Genomic DNA, 13360 nt, shown 5'->3' with positions numbered 1-13360 from the left:
CCTTTTCGGTTATTTTTTCGACATTCAATAATAAGGTGTTTTTGGCATTATTTCCAACATTCTATGCTATGGTGTATCTTTGCATGCTATTTTATGCTGTTTTGAGGTGTTTTCAGCAGTTTTTGGGACAGGTCATTTTTTGACAATTTTGCCTTACTATAGCCTTGCCTTTTCGGTCATTTTTTCGACATTCAATAATAAGGTGTTTTTGGCGTTATTTGCAACATTCTATGCTATGGCGTGTCTTGGCATGCTATTTTATGCTGTTTTGAGGTGTTTTCAGCAGTTTTTGGGACAGGTCATTTTTTGACAATTTTGCCTTACTATAGCCTTGCCTTTTAGGTCATTTTTTCGACATTAAATATTAAGGTGTTTTTGGCATTATTTCCAACATTCTATGCTATGGCATGTCTTGGCACGCTATTTTATGCTGTTTTGAGGTGTTTTCAGCAGTTTTTGGGACAGGTCATTTTTTGACAATTTTGCCTTACTATAGCCTTGCCTTTTTGGTCATTTTTTCTACATTCGATATTAAGGTGTTTTTGGCGTTATTTGCAACATTCTATGCTATGGCATGTCTTGGCACGCTATTTTATGCTGTTTTGAGGTGTTTTCAGCAGTTTTTGGGACAGGTCATTTTTTGACAATTTTGCCTTACTATAGCCTTGCCTTTTCGGTCATTTTTTCGACATTCAATATTAAGGTGTTTTTGGCATTATTTGCAACATTCTATGCTATGGCGTGTCTTTGCATGCTATTTTATGCTGTTATAAACTGTTTTCAGCAGTTCTTTGGACAGGTCATTTTTTGAGAATTTTGCCTTACTATAGCCTTGCCTTTTCGGTCATTTTTTCGACATTCAATATTAGGGTGTTTTTGGCATTATTTGCAACATTCTATGCTATGGCGTGTTTTGACACGCTATTTTATGCTGTTTTGAGGTGTTTTTAGCAATTTTTGGGACAGGTCATTTTTTGACAATTTTGCCTTACTATAGCCTTGCCTTTTCGGTCATTTTTTCGACATTCAATATTAAGGTGTTTTTGGCATTATTTCCAACATTCTATGCTATGGCATGTCTTGGCACGCTATTTTATGCTGTTTTGAGGTGTTTTCAGCAGTTTTTGGGACAGGTCATTTTTTGAGAATTTTGCCTTACTATAGCCTTGCCTTTTCGGTCATTTTTTAAACATGCGTCATTAAGTAGTTTTTGGCATTATTTGCAACATTCTATGCTATGGCGTGTCTTGGCACGCTATTTTATGCTGTTTTGAGGTGTTTTCAGCAGTTTTTAGGACATAGCATTTTTTGACAATTTGGCCTTACTATAGCCTTGCCTTTTCGGTCATTTTTTCGACATTCGATAGTAAGGTGTTTTTAGCATTATTTACAACATTCTATGCTATGGCGTGTGTTGGCATGCTATTTTATGCTGTTTTGAGGTGTTTTCAGCAGTTTTTGGGACAGGTCATTTTTTGACAATTTTGCCTTACTATAGCCTTGCCTTTTCAGTCATTTTTTCGACATGCGGTATGAAGTAGTTTTTGGCATTATTTGCAACATTCTATGCTATGGCGTGTTTTGGTACGCTATTTTATGCTGTTTTGAGGTGTTTTCAGCAGTTTTTGGGACAGGTCATTTTTTGAGAATTTTGCCTTACTATAGCCTTGCCTTTTCGGTCATTTTTTCGACATGCGGTATGATGTAGTTTTTGGCATTATTTGCAACATTCTATGCTATGGCGTGTTTTGACACGCTATTTTATGCTGTTTTGAGGTGTTTTTAGCAATTTTTGGGACAGGTCATTTTTTGACAATTTTGCCTTACTATAGCCTTGCCTTTTTGGTCATTTTTTCTACATTCGATATTAAGGTGTTTTTGGCGTTATTTACAACATTCTATGCTATGGCATGTCTTGGCACGCTATTTTATGCTGTTTTGAGGTGTTTTCAGCAGTTTTTGGGACAGGTCATTTTTTGACAATTTTGCCTTACTATAGCCTTGCCTTTTCAGTCATTTTTTCAATATGCGGTATGAAGTAGTTTTTGGCATTATTTGCAACATTCTATGCTATGGCGTGTCTTTGCATGCTATTTTATGCTGTTATAAACTGTTTTCAGCAGTTCTTTGGACAGGTCATTTTTTGAGAATTTTGCCTTACTATAGCCTTGCCTTTTCGGTCATTTTTTCGACATTCAATATTAGGGTGTTTTTGGCATTATTTGCAACATTCTATGCTATGGCGTGTTTTGACACGCTATTTTATGCTGTTTTGAGGTGTTTTTAGCAATTTTTGGGACAGGTCATTTTTTGACAATTTTGCCTTACTATAGCCTTGCCTTTTTGGTCATTTTTTCTACATTCGATATTAAGGTGTTTTTGGCGTTATTTACAACATTCTATGCTATGGCATGTCTTGGCACGCTATTTTATGCTGTTTTGAGGTGTTTTCAGCAGTTTTTGGGACAGGTCATTTTTTGACAATTTTGCCTTACTATAGCCTTGCCTTTTCAGTCATTTTTTCGACATGCGGTATGAAGTAGTTTTTGGCATTATTTGCAACATTCTATGCTATGGCGTGTTTTGGTACGCTATTTTATGCTGTTTTGAGGTGTTTTCAGCAGTTTTTGGGACAGGTCATTTTTTGAGAATTTTGCCTTACTATAGCCTTGCCTTTTAGGTCATTTTTTCGACATTCAATATTAAGGTGTTTTTGGCATTATTTGCAACATGCTATGCTATGGCATGTCTTGGCACGCTATTTTATGCTGTTTTGAGGTGTTTTCAGCAGTTTTTGGGACAGGTCATTTTTTGACAATTTTGCCTTACTATAGCCTTGCCTTTTCAGTCATTTTTTCGACATTCAATATTAAGGTGTTTTTGGCATTATTTGCAACATTCTATGCTATGGCGTGTCTTGGCATGCTATTTTATGCTGTTTTTAGGTGTTTTCAGCAGTTTCTTTGGACAGGTCATTTTTTGAGAATTTTGCCTTACTATAGCCTTGCCTTTTCGGTCATTTTTTAAACATGCGTCATTAAGTAGTTTTTGGCATTATTTGCAACATTCTCTGCTATGGCGTGTCTTGGCATGCTATTTTATGCTGTTTTGAGGTGTTTTCAGCAGTTTTTGGGACAGGTCATTTTTTGACAATTTTGCCTTACTATAGCCTTGCCTTTTCAGTATTTTTTCATGTCATATCATGGTGTTTTTTTGCCATATCTGCAATAACATTGCTATGACATGTCTCGGCACGCCATTTTAAGTTGTCCTCAGCCGTTTTCAGCTTTTTTGGGGAAATGTCATTTTCAAAAAATTTTTCCACACTATAGTTTTAAATTTTTATAGTTTTTCAGATGTGGTATATCACGGTGTTTTTGCAACATCCTGTACTATGACTGGGGTTGTTACAATAACAAAAAAATTCGAGAAACATGACAAAGACAAACCTAATTAGCATGTTAGAAACTTTCATTTATTTCACAGAAAAGCAAAATACCAAACCTGTAAAATTAAAGGCTAACAAAAACATTTCTCATTCATGTTACAGTAAAAGTGAAGACAAATCAGTGATTTAATTGTGTTATTGAGGTCTACAAACACTAATAAGCTATCAAAAAGACATCCTCCCAACAGGGGCATCAGGAGGGACATGACTCCGGTGTACTTGAACTTGATTTTCTTCACTCAGTCCAACACACAATTAGCCATGCTCCGTAACCAGCTCACTTGCCATGACATTGTTGCTTCCTCATGCTATAGGCATCTTCATCTTTGATATTTAAACACAGGTGTTGCCCATCAAACATCATTGCAGAGAATGTGGAGGGCGGAGCCGAAATTGACTGGAAAAAAAACAGAACATCAGACACTGAAATGGAAATACGCACAACAGCTTTGTCTCCCCGAATATTGAATATTATACATGCTAGGACTATTTAGCAAAATTGAATACATACTATAGTATAATTTCTCTTGAAATGCTATTTTATGTGGTTTTATACTGTTTTTGGGACAGGTCAGTTTTTGACAATTTGGCCTCACTATAGCCTTGCTTTTTCGGTCATTTTCTCAAAATGCTACATTTATGTGTTTTGGGGAATATTTATGACATTCTATGCTATGGCGTGTCTTGGCACGCTATTTTATGCTGTTTTGAGGTGTTTTTAGCAATTTTTGGGACAGGTCATTTTTTGACAATTTTGCCTTACTATAGCCTTGCCTTTTCAGTCATTTTTTCAACATGCGGTATGAAGTAGTTTTTGGCATTATTTGCAACATTCTATGCTATGGCGTGTCTTTGCATGCTATTTTATGCTGTTATAAACTGTTTTCAGCAGTTTTTGGGACAGGTCATTTTTTGACAATTTTGCCTTACTATAGCCTTGCCTTTTCGGTCATTTTTTCGACATTCAATATTAAGGTGTTTTTGGCATTATTTGCAACATTCTATGCTATGGCAAGTCTTTGCATGCTATTTTATGCTGTTATAAAGTGTTTTCAGCAGTTTTTTGGACAGGTCATTTTTTGACAATTTTGCCTTACTATAGCCTTGCCTTTTCGGTCATTTTTTCGACATTCAATATTAAGGTGTTTTTGGCATTATTTGCAACTTTCTATGCTATGGCGTGTTTTGTACGCTTATTTTATGCTGTTTTGAGGTGTTTTTAGCTATTTTTGGGACAGGTCATTTTTTGACAATTTTGCCTTACTATAGCCTTGCCTTTTCGGTCATTTTTTCGACATTCGATATTAAGGTGTTTTTGGCATTATTTACAACATTCTATGCTATGGCATGTCTTGGCACGCTATTTTATGCTGTTTTGAGGTGTTTTCAGCAGTTTTTGGGACAGGTCATTTTTTGACAATTTTGCCTTACTATAGCCTTGCCTTTTCGGTCATTTTTTCGACATTCAATATTAAGGTGTTTTTGGCATTATTTGCAACATTCTATGCTATGGCAAGTCTTTGCATGCTATTTTATGCTGTTATAAAGTGTTTTCAGCAGTTTTTTGGACAGGTCATTTTTTGACAATTTTGCCTTACTATAGCCTTGCCTTTTCGGTCATTTTTTCGACATTCAATATTAAGGTGTTTTTGGCATTATTTGCAACTTTCTATGCTATGGCGTGTTTTGGCACGCTATTTTATGCTGTTTTGAGGTGTTTTTAGCTATTTTTGGGACAGGTCATTTTTTGACAATTTTGCCTTACTATAGCCTTGCCTTTTCGGTCATTTTTTCGACATCCAATATTAAGGTGTTTTTGGCATTATTTGCAACATTCTATGCTATGGCAAGTCTTTGCATGCTATTTTATGCTGTTATAAAGTGTTTTCAGCAGTTTTTTGGACAGGTCATTTTTTGACAATTTTGCCTTACTATAGCCTTGCCTTTTCGGTCATTTTTTTGACATTCAATATTAAGGTGTTTTTGGCATTATTTGCAACATTCTATGCTATGGCGTGTTTTGGCACGCTATTTTATGCTGTTTTGAGGTGTTTTTAGCTATTTTTGGGACAGGTCATTTTTTGACAATTTTGCCTTACTATAGCCTTGCCTTTTCGGTCATTTTTTCGACATTCAATATTAAGGTGTTTTTGGCATTATTTGCAACTTTCTATGCTATGGCGTGTTTTGGCACGCTATTTTATGCTGTTTTGAGGTGTTTTTAGCTATTTTTGGGACAGGTCATTTTTTGACAATTTTGCCTTACTATAGCCTTGCCTTTTCGGTCATTTTTTCGACATTCAATATTAAGGTGTTTTTGGCATTATTTGCAACTTTCTATGCTATGGCGTGTTTTGGCACGCTATTTTATGCTGTTTTGAGGTGTTTTCAGCAGTTTTTGGGACAGGTCATTTTTTGACAATTTTGCCTTACTATAGCCTTGCCTTTTCGGTCATTTTTTCTACATTCGATATTAAGGTGTTTTTGGCATTATTTGCAACATTCTATGCTATGGCAAGTCTTTGCATGCTATTTTATGCTGTTATAAAGTGTTTTTAGCAATTTTTGGGACAGGTCATTTTTTGACAATTTTGCCTTACTATAGCCTTGCCTTTTCGGTCATTTTTTCGACATTCAATATTAAGGTGTTTTTGGCATTATTTGCAACTTTCTATGCTATGGCGTGTTTTGGCACGCTATTTTATGCTGTTTTGAGGTGTTTTTAGCTATTTTTGGGACAGGTCATTTTTTGACAATTTTGCCTTACTATAGCCTTGCCTTTTCGGTCATTTTTTCTACATTCGATATTAAGGTGTTTTTGGCATTATTTACAACATTCTATGCTATGGCATGTCTTGGCACGCTATTTTATGCTGTTTTGAGGTGTTTTCAGCAGTTTTTGGGACAGGTCATTTTTTGACAATTTTGCCTTACTATAGCCTTGCCTTTTCGGTCATTTTTTCGACATCCAATATTAAGGTGTTTTTGGCATTATTTGCAACATTCTATGCTATGGCAAGTCTTTGCATGCTATTTTATGCTGTTATAAAGTGTTTTCAGCAGTTTTTTGGACAGGTCATTTTTTGACAATTTTGCCTTACTATAGCCTTGCCTTTTCGGTCATTTTTTTGACATTCAATATTAAGGTGTTTTTGGCATTATTTGCAACATTCTATGCTATGGCGTGTTTTGGCACGCTATTTTATTCTGTTTTGAGGTGTTTTTAGCAATTTTTGGGACAGGTCATTTTTTGACAATTTTGCCTTACTATAGCCTTGCCTTTTCGGTCATTTTTTCGACATGCGGTATGAAGTAGTTTTTGGCATTATTTGCAACATTCTATGCTATGGCGTGTCTTTGCATGCTATTTTATGCTGTTATAAAGTGTTTTCAGCAGTTCTTTGGACAGGTCATTTTTTGACAATTTTGCCTTACTATAGCCTTGCCTTTTCGGTCATTTTTTCGACATTCAATATTAGGGTGTTTTTGGCATTATTTGCAACATTCTATGCTAAGGCGTGTTTTGGCACGCTATTTTATGCTGTTTTGAGGTGTTTTTAGCTATTTTTGGGACAGGTCATTTTTTGACAATTTTGCCTTACTATAGCCTTGCCTTTTCGGTCATTTTTTCTACATTCGATATTAAGGTGTTTTTGTCGTTATTTACAACATTCTATGCTATGGCATGTCTTGGCACGCTATTTTATGCTGTTTTGAGGTGTTTTTAGCAATTTTTGGGACAGGTCATTTTTTGACAGTTTTGCCTTACTATAGCCTTGCCTTTTCGGTCATTTTTTTGACATTCAATATTAAGGTGTTTTTGGCATTATTTGCAACATTCTATGCTATGGCGTGTTTTGGCACGCTATTTTATGCTGTTTTGAGGTGTTTTTAGCTATTTTTGGGACAGGTCATTTTTTGACAATTTTGCCTTACTATAGCCTTGCCTTTTCGGTCATTTTTTCGACATTCAATATTAAGGTGTTTTTGGCATTATTTGCAACTTTCTATGCTATGGCGTGTTTTGGCACGCTATTTTATGCTGTTATAAAGTGTTTTTAGCTATTTTTGGGACAGGTCATTTTTTGACAATTTTGCCTTACTATAGCCTTGCCTTTTCGGTCATTTTTTCGACATTCAATATTAAGGTGTTTTTGGCATTATTTGCAACTTTCTATGCTATGGCGTGTTTTGGCACGCTTATTTTATGCTGTTTTGAGGTGTTTTTAGCTATTTTTGGGACAGGTCATTTTTGACAATTTTGCCTTACTATAGCCTTGCCTTTTCGGTCATTTTTTTCGACATTCGATATTAAGGTGTTTTTGGCATTATTTACAACATTCTATGCTATGGCATGTCTTGGCACGCTATTTTATGCTGTTTTGAGGTGTTTTCAGCAGTTTTTGGGACAGGTCATTTTTTGACAATTTTGCCTTACTATAGCCTTGCCTTTTCGGTCATTTTTTCGACATCCAATATTAAGGTGTTTTTGGCATTATTTGCAACATTCTATGCTATGGCAAGTCTTTGCATGCTATTTTATGCTGTTATAAAGTGTTTTCAGCAGTTTTTGGACAGGTCATTTTTGACAATTTTGCCTTACTATAGCCTTGCCTTTTCGGTCATTTTTTCGACATTCAATATTAAGGTGTTTTTGGCATTATTTGCAACTTTCTATGCTATGGCGTGTTTTGGCACGCTATTTTATGCTGTTTTGAGGTGTTTTTAGCTATTTTTGGGACAGGTCATTTTTTGACAATTTTGCCTTACTATAGCCTTGCCTTTTCGGTCATTTTTTCTACATTCGATATTAAGGTGTTTTTGTCGTTATTTACAACATTCTATGCTATGGCATGTCTTGGCACGCTATTTTATGCTGTTTTGAGGTGTTTTTAGCAATTTTTGGGACAGGTCATTTTTTGACAGTTTTGCCTTACTATAGCCTTGCCTTTTCAGTCATTTTTTCAACATGCGGTATGAAGTAGTTTTTGGCATTATTTGCAACATTCTATGCTATGGCGTGTCTTTGCATGCTATTTTATGCTGTTATAAACTGTTTTCAGCAGTTCTTTGGACAGGTCATTTTTTGAGAATTTTGCCTTACTGTAGCCTTGCCTTTTCGGTCATTTTTTCGACATTCAATATTAAGGTGTTTTTGGCATTATTTGCAACATTCTCTGCTATGGCGTGTCTTGTACGCTATTTTATGCTGTTTTGAGGTGTTTTCAGCAGTTTTTGGGACATAGCATTTTTGACAATTTTGCCTTACTATAGCCTTGCCTTTTCGGTCATTTTTTCTACATTCGATATTAAGGTGTTTTTGGCATTATTTGCAACATTCTATGCTATGGCAAGTCTTTGCATGCTATTTTATGCTGTTATAAAGTGTTTTTAGCAATTTTTGGGACAGGTCATTTTTTGACAATTTTGCCTTACTATAGCCTTGCCTTTTCGGTCATTTTTTCGACATTCAATATTAAGGTGTTTTTGGCATTATTTGCAACTTTCTATGCTATGGCGTGTTTTGGCACGCTATTTTATGCTGTTTTGAGGTGTTTTTAGCTATTTTTGGGACAGGTCATTTTTTGACAATTTTGCCTTACTATAGCCTTGCCTTTTCGGTCATTTTTTCTACATTCGATATTAAGGTGTTTTTGTCGTTATTTACAACATTCTATGCTATGGCATGTCTTGTACGCTATTTTATGCTGTTTTGAGGTGTTTTAGCAATTTTTGGGACAGGTCATTTTTTGACAGTTTTGCCTTACTATAGCCTTGCCTTTTCAGTCATTTTTCAACATGCGGTATGAAGTAGTTTTTGGCATTATTTGCAACATTCTATGCTATGGCGTGTCTTTGCATGCTATTTTATGCTGTTATAAACTGTTTTCAGCAGTTCTTTGGACAGGTCATTTTTTGACAATTTTGCCTTACTATAGCCTTGCCTTTTCGGTCATTTTTTCGACATTCAATATTAAGGTGTTTTTGGCATTATTTGCAACATTCTCTGCTATGGCGTGTCTTGGCACGCTATTTTATGCTGTTTTGAGGTGTTTTCAGCAGTTTTTGGGACATAGCATTTTTTGACAATTTTGCCTTACTATAGCCTTGCCTTTTCGGTCATTTTTTCTACATTCGATATTAAGGTGTTTTTGGCATTATTTGCAACATTCTATGCTATGGCAAGTCTTTGCATGCTATTTTATGCTGTTATAAAGTGTTTTTAGCAATTTTTGGGACAGGTCATTTTTTGACAATTTTGCCTTACTATAGCCTTGCCTTTTTCGGTCATTTTTCGACATTCAATATTAAGGTGTTTTTGGCATTATTTGCAACTTTCTATGCTATGGCGTGTTTTGGCACGCTATTTTATGCTGTTTTGAGGTGTTTTTAGCTATTTTTGGGACAGGTCATTTTTTGACAATTTTGCCTTACTATAGCCTTGCCTTTTCGGTCATTTTTTCGACATTCGATATTAAGGTGTTTTGGCATTATTTACAACATTCTATGCTATGGCATGTCTTGGCACGCTATTTTATGCTGTTTTGAGGTGTTTTCAGCAGTTTTTGGGACAGGTCATTTTTTGACAATTTTGCCTTACTATAGCCTTGCCTTTTCGGTCATTTTTTCGACATCCAATATTAAGGTGTTTTGGCATTATTTGCAACATTCTATGCTATGGCAAGTCTTTGCATGCTATTTTATGCTGTTATAAAGTGTTTTCAGCAGTTTTTTGGACAGGTCATTTTTTGACAATTTTGCCTTACTATAGCCTTGCCTTTTCGGTCATTTTTTCGACATTCAATATTAAGGTGTTTTTGGCATTATTTGCAACTTTCTATGCTATGGCGTGTTTTGGCACGCTATTTTATGCTGTTTTGAGGTGTTTTTAGCTATTTTTGGGACAGGTCATTTTTTGACAATTTTGCCTTACTATAGCCTTGCCTTTTCGGTCATTTTTTCTACATTCGATATTAAGGTGTTTTTGTCGTTATTTACAACATTCTATGCTATGGCATGTCTTGGCACGCTATTTTATGCTGTTTTGAGGTGTTTTTAGCAATTTTTGGGACAGGTCATTTTTTGACAGTTTTGCCTTACTATAGCCTTGCCTTTTCAGTCATTTTTTCAACATGCGGTATGAAGTAGTTTTTGGCATTATTTGCAACATTCTATGCTATGGCGTGTCTTTGCATGCTATTTTATGCTGTTATAAACTGTTTTCAGCAGTTCTTTGGACAGGTCATTTTTTGAGAATTTTGCCTTACTATAGCCTTGCCTTTTCGGTCATTTTTTCGACATTCAATATTAGGGTGTTTTGGCATTATTTGCAACATTCTATGCTATGGCGTGTTTTGGCACGCTATTTTATGCTGTTTTGAGGTGTTTTCAGCAGTTTTTGGGACAGGTCATTTTTTGACAATTTTGCCTTACTATAGCCTTGCCTTTTCGGTCATTTTTTCGACATTCAATATTAAGGTGTTTTTGGCATTATTTGCAACTTTCTATGCTATGGCGTGTTTTGGCACGCTATTTTATGCTGTTTTGAGGTGTTTTTAGCTATTTTTGGGACAGGTCATTTTTTGACAATTTTGCCTTACTATAGCCTTGCCTTTTCGGTCATTTTTTCTACATTCGATATTAAGGTGTTTTTGTCGTTATTTACAACATTCTATGCTATGGCATGTCTTGGCACGCTATTTTATGCTGTTTTGAGGTGTTTTTAGCAATTTTTGGGACAGGTCATTTTTTGACAGTTTTGCCTTACTATAGCCTTGCCTTTTCAGTCATTTTTTCAACATGCAATATGAAGTAGTTTTTGGCATTATTTGCAACATTCTATGCTATGGCGTGTCTTTGCATGCTATTTTATGCTGTTATAAACTGTTTTCAGCAGTTCTTTGGACAGGTCATTTTTGACAATTTTGCCTTACTATAGCCTTTGCCTTTTCGGTCATTTTTTCGACATTCAATATTAAGGTGTTTTTGGCATTATTTGCAACATTCTATGCTATGGCGTGTTTTGGCACGCTATTTTATGCTGTTTTGAGGTGTTTTTAGCAATTTTTGGGACAGGTCATTTTTTGACAATTTTGCCTTACTATAGCCTTGCCTTTTCAGTCATTTTTTCAACATGCGGTATGAAGTAGTTTTTGGCATTATTTGCAACATTCTATGCTATGGCGTGTCTTTGCATGCTATTTTATGCTGTTATAAACTGTTTTCAGCAGTTCTTTGGACAGGTCATTTTTTGACAATTTTGCCTTACTATAGCCTTGCCTTTTCGGTCATTTTTTCGACATTCAATATTAAGGTGTTTTGGCATTATTTGCAACATTCTCTGCTATGGCGTGTCTTGGCACGCTATTTTATGCTGTTTTGAGGTGTTTTCAGCAGTTTTTGGGACATAGCATTTTTTGACAATTTTGCCTTACTATAGCCTTGCCTTTTCGGTCATTTTTTCTACATTCGATATTAAGGTGTTTTTGGCATTATTTGCAACATTCTATGCTATGGCAAGTCTTTGCATGCTATTTTATGCTGTTATAAAGTGTTTTTAGCAATTTTTGGGACAGGTCATTTTTTGACAATTTTGCCTTACTATAGCCTTGCCTTTTCGGTCATTTTTCGACATTCAATATTAAGGTGTTTTGGCATTATTTGCAACTTTCTATGCTATGGCGTGTTTTGGCACGCTATTTTATGCTGTTTTGAGGTGTTTTAGCTATTTTGGGACAGGTCATTTTTGACAATTTTGCCTTACTATAGCCTTGCCTTTTCGGTCATTTTTTCGACATTCGATATTAAGGTGTTTTTGGCATTATTTACAACATTCTATGCTATGGCATGTCTTGGCACGCTATTTTATGCTGTTTTGAGGTGTTTTCAGCAGTTTTTGGGACAGGTCATTTTTTGACAATTTTGCCTTACTATAGCCTTGCCTTTTCGGTCATTTTTTCGACATCCAATATTAAGGTGTTTTTGGCATTATTTGCAACATTCTATGCTATGGCAAGTCTTTGCATGCTATTTTATGCTGTTATAAAGTGTTTTCAGCAGTTTTTTGGACAGGTCATTTTTTGACAATTTTGCCTTACTATAGCCTTGCCTTTTTCGGTCATTTTTGACATTCAATATTAAGGTGTTTTTGGCATTATTTGCAACTTTCTATGCTATGGCGTGTTTTGGCACGCTTATTTTATGCTGTTTTGAGGTGTTTTAGCTATTTTTGGGACAGGTCATTTTTTGACAATTTTGCCTTACTATAGCCTTGCCTTTTTCGGTCATTTTTTTCTACATTCGATATTAAGGTGTTTTTGTCGTTATTTACAACATTCTATGCTATGGCATGTCTTGGCACGCTATTTTATGCTGTTTTGAGGTGTTTTTAGCAATTTTTGGGACAGGTCATTTTTTGACAGTTTTGCCTTACTATAGCCTTGCCTTTTCAGTCATTTTTTCAACATGCGGTATGAAGTAGTTTTTGGCATTATTTGCAACATTCTATGCTATGGCGTGTCTTTGCATGCTATTTTATGCTGTTATAAACTGTTTTCAGCAGTTCTTTGGACAGGTCATTTTTTGACAATTTTGCCTTACTATAGCCTTGCCTTTTCAGTCATTTTTTCGACATTCAATATTAGGGTGTTTTTGGCATTATTTGCAACATTCTATGCTATGGCGTGTTTTGACACGCTATTTTATGCTGTTTTGAGGTGTTTTTAGCAATTTTTGGGACAGGTCATTTTTTGACAATTTTGCCTTACTATAGCCTTGCCTTTTCGGTCATTTTTTCGACATTCAATATTAAGGTGTTTTTGGCATTATTTGCAACTTTCTATGCTATGGCGTGTTTTGGTACGCTATTTTATGCTGTTTTGAGGTGTTTTAGCTATTTTTGGGACAGGTCAT

The 13360-nt window shown here is 35.4% G+C and overlaps 2 protein-coding genes across 3 annotated transcripts in view; one reads left to right on the top strand and one right to left on the bottom strand.

Moving 5' to 3' along the window:
* The window catches only part of LOC121946268 (protein kinase C-binding protein NELL1-like), a 453829-nt gene that overhangs the window by 401862 nt on the left and 38607 nt on the right, over positions 1-13360 (top strand). The gene's annotated exons all lie outside the window — the stretch shown is intronic.
* The window catches only part of LOC121945971 (uncharacterized), a 124425-nt gene continuing 114682 nt past the window's right edge, over positions 3618-13360 (bottom strand). The window contains exon 11 of the mRNA XM_088070168.1: positions 3618-3845. The gene's annotated coding sequence lies outside the window, so the exon portion shown is untranslated. The remainder of the gene's footprint in view (positions 3846-13360) is intronic.

The sequence above is a fragment of the Plectropomus leopardus genome, chromosome 1 (genome assembly GCF_026936395.1).
Source record: "Plectropomus leopardus strain MGB_pleo_1.0 chromosome 1, ASM2693639v1, whole genome shotgun sequence".
Classification (NCBI taxonomy): Eukaryota; Metazoa; Chordata; class Actinopteri; order Perciformes; family Serranidae; genus Plectropomus; species Plectropomus leopardus.
Note: the sequence above shows the minus strand (reverse complement) of the source record. Positions and strands in the feature narration are given on the sequence as shown.